The sequence below is a fragment of the Carcharodon carcharias genome, chromosome 6 (genome assembly GCF_017639515.1).
Source record: "Carcharodon carcharias isolate sCarCar2 chromosome 6, sCarCar2.pri, whole genome shotgun sequence".
NCBI classification, from domain to species: domain Eukaryota; kingdom Metazoa; phylum Chordata; class Chondrichthyes; order Lamniformes; family Lamnidae; genus Carcharodon; species Carcharodon carcharias.
In genome coordinates, this window is record NC_054472.1 from 9750715 (window position 1) to 9763555 (window position 12841).

General features: G+C 43.9%; 1 protein-coding gene across 2 annotated transcripts in view; it reads left to right on the forward strand.

Annotated features, from left to right (window-relative positions):
- znf407 (zinc finger protein 407) overlaps window positions 1–12841 on the forward strand; it is a 427383-nt gene that overhangs the window by 287716 nt on the left and 126826 nt on the right. The window lies entirely within an intron of this gene.

Sequence of the window (12841 nt, forward strand, 5' to 3'; positions counted from 1 at the left end):
CTAAGAGTTTGTAATTGTGCATCTAATGCTACGGTATTATTAATGGTAAATATAGATATAGTAGTTAGTTGAAATGTTCACAAGTGTGCAAAGTAATAGACTGGTGTCAAAGAATGCAACAGTATTAAGGGTAATTTCCATAGACTGGAGGAAGCAGTTACCAGCAACAGAATATCTAATGCGAAAGGGCGATCTCATCGCCCAGTTATGCAAAAAGCAAATGGGTTGTATTGTTTAAAATATGGCTTATCTTTTCCTTTTAGAAGTTTGATTTCAACAGTGATTATCACTAGGATGCAGGAGACTTATTTTCCATCATATTGTGTGATTTACTTCATTTCAGACACTCAGATTGAGGTGTGGCCACATCTTTTTATTGAACTGCATTTATCAAGAAACCTGTTCTACAAATGAATAAGTGGACAGTCGTGACTACGTGCTTCTTGGGAGTGAGCCAAATAGGCCATTTGTAATGTGGGAATGTCTTAAACTAGAGCTTAATTCAATTTCACTCAACTTTTTAAAACAAATCCATGTGTTTGGTACCGGGAGACATTTTTAAAGGAGCTCCATTTAGTTCTGTATCCTCTACTGTGCACCACTGCACCATTCAATCCCATTAAGTTCACATTTTACCAAGTGCTGTTTGTTGTTAATGTAGGACAATGAGGCAGTTGAGCAGAGATTCCAGTTGAAGGCGGGACCTGGCCTTGAATCAGCAAATTTCCTGTAGATTCAGAGACTGCAGCAGATAAAAGATTGGCTATCTGAAATCCATTGTGTCACTGATTGCATCCTCGGAGTGCTAACTAAATTTTGCTTTGCCGCTGCTTTGATACATAACCACATTCTGCACCTAGACCTGAATGCCTTCTGTATTACCTTCAATCTGCACCATATAAAAACATGTCTCCTTTCCTAATAGATCTGTTTTTTTACCTCTTCTCAGCAGATCCATCTGTTCCTGCACAATCCTGTCTTCAATTGTGTATTTGCTATTTTTTCACCCGTCCTTTCTATGTTAATTTGGGAAGTACAGCATCCTTCAAGTCATCAAAGGAAAACAAAACAATTTAACTGTTCCCTCGGGGTTTAAACTCTGTTAAGTGTCCCTCTCAGTAACTGAAGGCTGCAACTCTCTCCTGCTTTTTATCAAAGTATGTCATGGCCTCCTGCCAGATCTGTCTTGGATTCTTGGCAAGGACTACAGAAGACCATCTGGAAGAATGAAAGGATATCCTAAAGAGTAGTAGGAGTGAGCCCAGGAACTCCTAGCTAGGTGTGATGTACCCAGGAGGCCCAGTGCACCTTGTAACGGTCAACAAGTTTTGGATCAAACTCATCCACACTGCCAAAATAGAGCAATTCTTTTGAGGCTGGTATTAGAATATGATTGATGCCTCCTCAGTTTGATCAGGACTGACCATGCTTCACCCCTTCAGATTACATCCCCTGATTGGCATGAAGTAATGGCCAACTGTTGAGTATTCTGACCAAATGCTGCTGAATCACCAACAATCAGTAAAATACGTGGCCCATTTTTCATTCTTCATTCTGACTGAAAGTGACTTTGAAGAGAAGGTTCCTCATTCAACTGAGGTTCACTTCAGGTGATCCATGCTTTCAATGTTCACGTGACTGAGAGTTTGAACATATCAGCCCTAATGAGCTGTGTCTAAAATTGAGCTTCTTTTGAAACCCTCGTAGAAGTTGTCCATGTCGGTGATTTATTGTGATTTCCCCTTCCTGGATTGTGATGAGGCACCGCAAGGGAATTTGGCAATTAACACAAATCGACAATTGCAGTTTTACTGTTGTCCACCATGGCAGTGGAAGGCTACTACAGTTTCACAACTGTTAGTAATGCTGTCAATTACTGAGCACTTGCCCTCAGCAAGCATCCGCAGCGGACAGAATCTTCTGTTCTCAGCGGGTGTCTCGCTTGCTGCCTGTAAAAGGGGTGACCCTGAGGAGGAAGGCCCGCCGTATCTTCTGCCCATCAGGCAGTCAAGAGGACAGTGGTGGGCCTTCCTCCAGACTGGGAATCCTGGAAGATGACTTCCTGCCCGCCAAGAGCTTTCGGCCAATCAGAGGCCCATGGCTCTTGCACTCGGCGGCGCCACGGAGAAGCCGTGGCTGCCGCAGAGACAACACCTGCCCGAGTCCCAGTATCAGGGAGCGACCATGGAAAAAGATAAGTGCTTTTCGGAGTGGGGAGGGGGCTCTTGGGGTGGAGTTGTGCTGTCAGCAGCCACCCGCCTGCGCCGTGGCCGTGCCCTCAATCGTGCACAGATTAGTGCGGATTGAAGGGCCTGCCTCCCACCACCTCCCTCCAGCTGACATGCAGCTTGCACAGGTTTACCAGGCATGCAGGCTGCATGTCGGCAGGCTGGCCTGGAGCTGGGAACATTGCCGCGGAGGTGGGAAGAGGCCCTTCAATTGTCAGCAGGTTGGGAAGGTTGGCCATGGGCCTTCCCACCAAGAGATTACTTTCAGTGGATGCAGGAAGGTGTCGGCATAGGTCCCGACGCCACCCTGCCAATTTCTCAGGCCTGCCCGCCTCCTTCCTCGCCACCTGTAGGGGGCAGAAGATTCCGGCCAGTGGCTGGGTTTATGAAAATCATGACTCTCCCATACACTGGAGTGGGGTTTTGAGGGTGGGGAGAGGAGTTTTGTTTGAGAAAATGGGGTTCCCTGAATGCTGTGCAGTTTTAACATCACAGTCTGCATCCATTTTTTCGAGCAGGTTCCCTGCTTGATTGAGAGGCTTTGCTCACTGTCAGGTAGGCAATAGTCTGGAGGAGGCTGCATGCTAGGAGCAGATAAGAAACCTGCACCTGCATTAGTGGGACCATGGTGGGGGACAGAGAGGGCGGGGGTGATCTTCATTCTGGGGTAAGGCTGTGGTGTAAGGCTGTGGGCAGGGAAGGATCTGGACCAGGAGGAAGCTGTTCTGATCTCCTTGGCCCACAAGCAGTACTTCTTTCATAAAGTAATTCTCACCTCCCTTTAGCTACAGGGCTTTCTGAGGCCTGGGAAACCTGGCCAATCAGGGTCAAACCTAGAAGGTAGGCTAAATCTGAGGCACACAGTCTTATTATAATATTTAAATGATGCTCCTCCCATTCTGTCTCTGTGGAAACTGGAAGTAGATGGGGTTGGAATTTTAACCTCTCACCTGACCCAAACCCCACCTGTTTTTGGGGGTTAAAATCTCTCCCCTGCATGTTGGCACAGAATAATATGAAGATGAGATTTTCTTCCACCAATTTGACTAAAGAGGATCTTCATACCTGTAGACTTGTCATCTTCAATCAGTGATTCAGAAAGGCTAAAGATTCATTAAGGCATCTCACATACTGTTTGGTTGAAGACATCTTCCAGTCCACTTGACTACTGCAGCAGATGGCAATCGGTGAGGGTGAGGCAGGAGCTTACATTGCTTCTCAGGCTATTTTCATACAGTTTTCTTGGTGTTCTCTGATCAGAACCACATTAAAACTGTTAAAGCTGATCTTTGGCATCTTTCATGATCAGATCATGTTCTCTGAATTGGGCTATGAGCATCATATTCAGAGCGGAACCATTTTTGGGTACTGTTGTGTGAGTATGGTATGTTCCACACTATCGCTGTTCCTTTTGCTCATTGTGGAGCAGCAAGTCCACTTTCTAGGAACCCAGATACTTGAGGTCTGAGGTCAAAGCCTCTGGTCTCCATTACAGTCAAGTGATAAATGAACAGCTTCAATGTGCAAACAATACAAGTAGCTTTGTTAACGTCTGGCCCCAAGAGCAATTAGCTTGTTTTTAAGCAGGCAACAGCACACTATGAATATCTGAAAACAAAGGAAGATTTGTATTTTTATAGAGCCTTATGGGGGCCAGTTAGCTCAGTTGGCTAGACGGCTAGTTTGCGGTTCAGATTAGTGCAACAGCATGGGTGCAACACCAAGGCCTGCCTCCTTGCCCTACCCGCGGTAAAAAAAATCATAACATATAGCCATGGTTTGGCGAAAAATCACCAAGGACCTGATTCGGCCAGAGAATGCCAAAGGAAGAAGAACTTCAAAACTCATTTCAGAATAATGGTTCTGCTTTACATTCAGTTATTCCTTGTATAATGAAGCAGTCGTGCCTGCATGCAGAAAGATCTGGACAGCATTCATGTCTAGGCTGATAAGTGGCAAATTAATATTCATGCCACACTCGTGCTGGACAATGACCACCTCCAACAAGAGTGAATTTAGCCATTGCCCCTTAACATTCCTGAAGATAAATCATTTTCAGGGCTACAGGGAAATGGCAGTGTCACGGGTTTGACTGGTTTGTTCTCGCAGCATGCCAACACAGACATGGCAGTGGGGGGTGGGGGTGGGGGGGGGTCACGAATGGCCTACTTCTATTCTATAACCATTCTATGATTCACTGACTTTTCCATTACTGAAACCCCCACCATTAACATCCTCGGCATCACCATTAACCAGAATCTTAACTGGACCAGTCACACAAATACTGTGGCTTTAGGAGCAACTCAAAGACCAGTTGGTCCGCCCCCTGATCCCTTAAATCCTGGCCATTATCTACAAAACACAAGTCAGGAGTGCAATAGAATACTGCCACAAGCCTGGATGGACAACACCCAAAAAACACGATACCATCCAGGATAAAGCAGTCTGTGGGATTGGCATCCTAGCCACATTGAGCATTCACTCTCTGTGCCACTGGTACACCTTGGCTGCAGTGTCCACCATCTACAAGATGCAATGCAGCAACTCACCAAGGCTCCTTTGACTGCTCCTTTCAAAACCATGACCTTTGCCACCTAGAAGAACAAGGGCAGCAGATGCATGAGAACACCACCACCTGGAAGGTCCCCTCCAGGTCACACACCATCCTGATGTGGAACAAAATTCGCCGTTCCTTCACTGCTGCTGCATCGAAATCCCAGAACTCCTTCCCTAAGCCCACACATTTACATAAACTACATGGGCTGCAGTGCTTCAAGAAGGTGTCTCACCACCACCTTCTGGACGGCAATTAGGAATGGGCAATGAATAACCTTGCCAGTGAAGCCCACATCCCATGATGAATGCAAAAAAGTTGAGATATTGACATCATGAGAGCAAATGAAGGAATGATTTTTGCATTCAGCAAAATCTCATAAATGGCAGAGAAGAAAGATTTATTAAGATAAAAGTAAAAAACTGCGGATGCTGAAAATTCAAAACAAAAACAAAAATACCTGGAAAAACTCAGCAGGTCTGGTAGCCTCTGCGGAGAGGAACACAGTTAACGTTTTGAATCCGAATGACCCTTCAACAGAACTAAATAAAAATAGAAGAGAGGTGAAATATAAGCTAGTTTAAGTGGAGTGCGACAAGTAGAGCTGGATAATCACCACCTTCAATACCTCTTTGTCCTTTTGTCTGTGACATCTTTTGGTTATCTCCACCTATCACTGGCCCTCTATCCAGCTCTACTTTCCCATCCCCCCCCTCCTTAAACTAGCTTATATTTCACCTCTCTTCTATTTTTACTTAGTTCTGTTGAAGGGTCATTCGGACTCGAAACGTTAACTGTGTTCCTCTCTGCAGATGCTGCCAGACCTGCTGAGTTTTTCCAGGTATTTTTGTTATTGTTAAAGATTTATTAATTTTTGGTGGAGGCAATATTGGCTGAAAAAGAAATGTTGTCTTGGACGTGATGGGGGCTTTGAACACTTTAATGAAACCTTTAATGTCTGGTGGAAAATGCAGACAGAATTTCACCTCTATCAGTAAAATGCACCTTCATCACTGCGCTGGAATGCTATTCTGGATTATATATGGTTAATTTTCGCATGGCTCCTAATTGAACATGCTGTCACCCACGTCCAGTTCTCTAGTCTATCCACTACTCCAGTGCTAGCACTGAAGGAGTACTGCACTAGGGGAGGTGCCATTTTTCAGATAAAACGTTCCAACCTAGTCCCTGTCTGCCTGCTTAAGTGGACTTAAAGGATCCTATGGCACTACGTCGAATAAGAGGAAGAGAATTCTCCTGTGTGACCTGGTCAATACTTATTCCTTGACCAACATCACTTTGAAGATAATTTGGTCATTACCACATTGCCGTTAGTGGGAGCTTGCTGTATGCAAATTGACTGCCATATTTCCTACATCACAGAAGTAATTACACTTCAAAAAACTGGCTGCAAAGTGCAAAGGATAGGGCAGTATACACCTTGTCAGGCTTGTCACTCCTGTGTGAGTACTGGGACTTAATGTAGAGAGCCATTTCATTACAGCACCCTCTACATGGATCTAGGACTCTTGTGGAATGGGCAAGCAGCTACATATATCTCCCTATTAATCAGATTAAAAAATAGTTAATGAGCCACACAGAGTCTGAACCAGGAAGTGTGTGTTACAATAGATAATTCAATGTAAAATTATGTACAAAATGCAAAATAAAGAGAGGGAAAGAAAGATTAGTTAAGAGAAAGAAAGGTAAGAAACAGAAAGGAAATGTTAAAAATAAGTAGATGTTTTAAACCTCCATCAATAACTTAACTCAGAAGGAATGAAACTCCACACTTATAAAAATCAATTTTAGGCATCAGAGAGGTTGTTTAGCAGTAGTTAAGACCGCCCACCACTGAAAATTTACTCACACTGGAATGAATGCGCCCTAACCTTTTCTGGGGAGTTTAATGTGCATCTCGCAAGTACAGCAACTTCATCCTGTTCCACATGTTTCAATGTGAAGCCCCTCAGGGAGATACCAGTATAACACAGCTTGCGGAGGAGCAGGGCAACATAAACAACAACATCCTGATTTCCATGTTTAACTGTGTGTGTGCGGATGCTAGAGTTGCTGTCCGATTTACTTGCTGATAGCCTCACCACTATTTCTACTGCAAAAATCTGGGCTCATTATTTCTCTGCATGATCTCTCTGATTCTCAGAATGTGATATAAAATGAAGATATGTTGAGGACAGCTTAATGTTGAACACTGTCAGTATCAATCCATTTTCCTTGTCCCTCCAGGAGGAGCCTGATATTTGAATTATAAGGTTAGATTCTTCTGATCTGAAAGCCTTCTCATTAACCACCTGTCTGTTGACAGTTGGATAGCTTACTGACCTCAAAGGAACTTTGCACAAAACTTATAATGCAGAATAAAAGGAAGTTTCTTGACTCCTTTTCATGTACTAAACCTGATCCTTTAACGAACAAGACTATTTAACAGTTTCAAGCATTATAAATGCATGTTGGCTTTGCATCTGAAACTAGAGGCAGAATTTTTCGCTCAAGCATGCAGGCACACGCCCAAAATGCTTGAGCGTGAAATAGCGCGTGATGACGTTGGGCGAGCGTCCCAACATCATCGCGCACTCACGCGATATCTCGGATGGCGAGCCTGCGCGAGAGTCGGCAGCGCACCCGCCGACAATTAAGAAGCCTACTAAGACCATTAACATTGCAATTACTGGGGACTTTTCATTGCCCGTCCAATATTACTGTTGGCAGGTGGACGAATTGGCCAGGCGGCCTTTGCTTTTTTGAGGAAATCTCAACCAAGGGCAGGATGAGGTTTCCTAGATTAACTTAAAAAAAAGATAAAAATGTTTGGACAGAATTTTCAGCATCCATATGTTTAGGTGACTGATCCTGATGCGTGAACGTTTTTTTTATTGGCATTTGAAAATCTTTATTTCTAGCTTTTGGATTCTTCGGCTCCCTGAGGCAGGTCTTTGCCTTCAGGGAGCCCTCTGTGAGCGCTCCCCCCCCCCCCCCCCCCCCCCGCACCCGCGTTGACTTCAGTGCTCGCCCTCCCCACGTCCCCACCCTGTCAGCACCGAGCATTTCAGTGCGCCTCTCACACCAGCTGGCCGTTAACTGGCGGTGACCCGTTTCCCAGCCTGGCCGACAGCTCTCACATGCCAAACTCAAAACCCTGCCCTAGATTCTGTTCATGCTACAATTCTCTTTGTTTTCTCCCCGAAGCATTATCTTAGGCAAATAGGGTCTTTTATTCCATTTCACGAACGAGGCTTTATAAATCCTAATACACTTCGCTTTCCCCAACACTTCCTTGGGATATGAACCAGTAGTCCATGAGCTGACATATCCTATCTTAGAGCTGCTATCATCATATAGACTCTTCCTGTAGTGACACTAGATTCAGCCAGAATAGCTGGTGAACTCTGGCATGAGTAATTAAGCATATGTGCCTGATATAGCATGACAACTAATTTATTTGCAGACCTCTCCTCAAATTACTCCTGAAGGTGATATTTGCAATTTTTCTTTTGTAGTCAAAACCTATCATTCCATTTTTTAATCTATCTCCACCTAATTCAGATCATTGATTCAATTATGTTGATGCCAGGAAGGCTTTGATTTACCAAGTGGACTAACTAAATTATTTTCACAAGTTTCATTACTTGCTAATGTCAAATGGAATATGTTTCTCTGTCCAACTATTGTGAAATAAATATCGGTAAGATAGCAGGTTGAACATATTTTTGTTTGCAACAAACCTTTGTGAATGTTTTTGGAGGTTCTTTCACAATCAGAATAAGCTCATTATTTTTCATCATTAACAAGCGTACGACTAAATTGTGGTGTGAGGGTAGAGACATACTTTATTCATGCCCAAAGCTTCTGCATGAAGTAGAGTGCCATTTGGTTCAGGGGATTAAGGTCCCGGCTGCCACCTATAGTTCATAGAATTGTACGGAGGCAAAATATTGCGGATGCTGGAAATCTGAAGTTTAAATGGAAAATGCAGAAAATACCCAGCAGGTCAGGCAGCATCTGTGCAGAGAGAAAGGTCACTGACCTTTCTTCAGAATTAGAACATGTTAACGATGTAACGGGTTTTAAACAATTGCAGAGCCAGGAAAAGGAAGGGAGGGAAGGAAAGCACAAAAGGGAAGGTCTGTGATGGGCCGGAAGGCAGGAGAGATTGATTAACAAAGGGGATGATGGTGCAGGGCAAGAGGGAGTGGTAATGGGACAAGTAAAGAAACAAGCAGTGGGTCTAGAGGAGGCGTAAATGGCAATAGTCGAATTGTTACCGTCATCTACTGTCTGAAAACATGAGAGCAGTGGTTATGATCTGAAATTGTTGAGTTTGATGTTGAGTGCAGAAGGCTGTAAAGTGTCTAACTGAAAGTTGAAGTGTTGTTCCTCAAGTTTCTATTGAGCTTCTTTGAAACAGTTTAGGGGGTCAAGGACAGAGCGATCAGAGTGGGACTGGGGTGGAGAATTCAAATAGTAAGCAACTGGTATTTCAGCATTACACTTGCTATCTGAATGGAGGTGTTCAGTAAAGCAGTCACATAATGTAAGTTTGATACCCCAGTATAGAGCAGACCCCATCGTAAGCAATGAATACAGTCTGCTAACTTGAAAGAAGTACAGGTAAATCGCTGTTTCACCTGGAAAGATTGTTTAGGGCCTTGAATGGTGAGAAGAAAGGAAGTGAAGGTGCAGGTACTGTTGGAAGAGGAGGGGGTGTTGGTGGTGATTGAGGAATGGCCAAGGTTTCACAGAGGGAATGTTCCCTTCGGAATTCCCAAATGGGACGTGAAGATGTGTTTGGTGGTGGTATAACGCCGGAGGTGACAGAAATGGCAGAGAATGATCAGTTAAATATGGAGGCTGGTGGGGTGGAAGGGGAGGGCAAGGCAAACTCTATCATGGTTCTGGGAGGGAGGGGAAGGGCTGAGAGCAGGAAATAGTACAGACATGGTGGAGAGCCCTGTCAGCCACAGTGAGGGTGTGGGGAGGTGGGGATTTGTTTGGAATCCTTGGCTGAGGAAAAAGAAAGAGATGGAAGGTTGCATTGTCAGAATGGATGTGATAGAGACATGGAAGCTGGGGAATTGAATAGAGTCCTTACAGGAATCAGGATGGGCGGAAGTGTTGTCAAGGTAGCTGTGGGAGTCAGTGGGCTTAAAATAGAAATTGGCTAACAGCCTACCCTCAGAAATGGAGACAGATAAGTCAAGGAAGAGAAGTAAAGAGTCGGAGACAAACAATGTGACAGTGAGGCAAGAGTGCAAAATTGGAAACAAAATTCATAAAATTTGCTAGTCCAGGGCAAGAGAAGGAAACGACACCAATACGGTCATCAGTGAACAGGAGAAGGGGGGCTGAGTAGGACTGGAACAATTAATGTTCCACGCATTTCATAGAAAGGCAGCCATAGCTGGGACCTATACATGTTCCCATCGCAACACTTCTTGTTTGGAGGAAGTGGGTGTAGCGTAAAGGGTTATTGTCAGAAGCATACATGATGCTGATGTAAAATAATGTCAGATGACATGATTGAGATGTAGGAGAGATCTGGAAGGAGGAGAAGCTCCAACCTTGTGTAGGGGCCCAAATGTGTAAATACTTGCTGTAAATAAAGAGCAATGGGTTTTGAGAAACTACAGACTCATGCAGCACTTTGGGAGAATAGACAATCCCCAAAACCCCATCCAGACCCTGAACACGCAATAAAACAGTCAATGTGAGAAGAAGTTCAGACACACGGAGGAGGGTGAAGGTGGATGGAGACTGGTTGAGCCTCAATTCAGGTAAAAAGCAGAGAGCAATTAAGACTACCCTGGTGGGAAATGGAGATGTAGAGAGATTGGACGTTCATGATGAAAAGGAAACAGTTAGGGCCAGGAAACTATTTAAGTGACAGGGTTGATTGTGGGCAGTCTCTTTCCACCTTACAAAGTGAACATTTTTTCATTTAACTTGAGAATCATGATTTGAGCAGGTCACCTAATAAACCTTTCTCTTCATAGAATCCTACAGCCATTCAGCCCATCGTACCTGTGCCAGCTCTTTGAAAGAGCTCCAATTAGTCCCTTCCCCCATAGAATTGGAATTTTTTTCTGCAAATATTTATCCAATTCCCTTTTGAAAGTTTACAATTGAATCTTTCAGGCAGCACATTCCAGATTACAAAAACTTCCTGTAGATAAGAAATGTCACTTTGTTCCCCTTCTGGCTCCTTTGCCAATTTCTTTAAACCTGTGTTCTTTCACTACTAAACCTCCTGCCAGTGGAAACTATTTCTCCTTACTTATCCTTATCAAAACACTTAATGATTTTGAAGAGCACTATTTAGTCTCCACTTACTGCCCCAATACGCTCTCTTATCTTCCCTCATACCCTTTCTGAGCTCACCTTGTCCATAAGGCCAACCTCCTGCTCCCTCGACCCAATTCTCACCAACCTGCTGACCACTGAATCTCCCTTCCTTGCCCCCTCATTGTTACAATCCCAGTAGAGACCAATAACTTTAAGCAAGAAATTTGAAATCCCAGCGACTGACCGAAAGAATCACATGACAAGATTTCAAGTTTTAATAATTTTACTGAAACAAACTAAAAGCAACATGACTAAACACTATTTAGTAGGCAACTAATACACTAAACTACAGAAAAACTATCTCCCCTTTTACTTTTAACACGACCAAAAACCCCACATCATGGTTACGCTTTACGTCCTGCTCTCCACAGAATAACAGTTTTCACAAGAACCAATCCAACATCACTCCCAGCTTCCATCGGGTTCGCTTCTTCTCATTTTGCTGAGTCAAGTGATCATCAAAAAGTATTTCTCTCAGTTTACAGAGAAGTCCCAAACCAGCAGTAAGGCCCACTCTAATGATTGTTTCCCCACCCTAGTCATGCCAGGACAAATCTCCTGGATTCCTTAGATGGCTGTGCAATGCATCCCTTTAACCAGAGACCGTCTTGCCTCCTGCCTTGTGCTTCGGTAGCTCACAGCATCTTCTCTCTGCTGGCCACACCAGCTTTTTGCCTTTTGCCTGTCTCTGTGAGTTCAATCTCTCTCTTTCTCTTTTTGCACACTGAAAGTCAATCCACAGATGGAATAGCTGCTCCTGCCTTTGTTTTCAGGTGTGAACATCTTGCACCTTCTTCCCAGTAAGTCAACCTGGGCCCCCAATCCCCATAGTAACCAAGACAGCCAGGCTTGTCAGGCAGAACTCACAATGGATCACGTGACCCTCTTCACTCCTCCATTTTACCTTAAGTTAAATAGATGGTTTAAAACATAGCAATCTTATAAAACCTTGCATTCATAACATCATGTTAGCTGAAAGAGTGAAGAGGAGAACTACAGAACTCGTTCCCATTACAGCACCTTAATTATTAGGATGGGCTGAAAGAGCTGCGACTCTACGTTTTAAAGAAACGTAAACTTAGGGACTCGACTGTGATTGTGTGGATCAATCTTTCCAGTTGAACAGGTGTGAGAGAACCAGGATCTCTCAAACAGGTTATGTTAAAGCAGAACTAGGTTAGATATTAGGGGATTCTTCTTTCCCAGAGAGTAGTGGGTCTGTGAATCAGCTCATGCAGTGAACTCTGATTTGCTGAACTCCTTCAAGCGAGAGGTGGACCTGTTTCTGTGTGGGTGATCACCTTGCAGAAGGGATAGGTACCTTGTAACATTAATCAGGAGTGGGGTGATCTGGACTGGACTGAGTTAGATCACCTAAGGGGATCAGAGAGGAATCTTCCAGGTATTTTCTGAGTAAAGAAATATCTCCTCATCTCAGTCCTAAATGTTAACTTTCTTTGATTCATGTGCAAGGACATGCAGGTCTCTCTGAATACCAATATTTCCAAGTCTCCCCCCATTTAAAAGATTATTCTACTTTTCAATTTTTGCTGAAAAAAGAGACATGTCAAGGTTTTTTGGCTTGCACTCATCAGGACACTCACAAGAATACCACTATAAGGGGAAAAACAACATTTTATACTGTACGTTAAGAGAGTGCTGATTGGTTGACATTGCCATGGAGAAAGCAGCACTGATG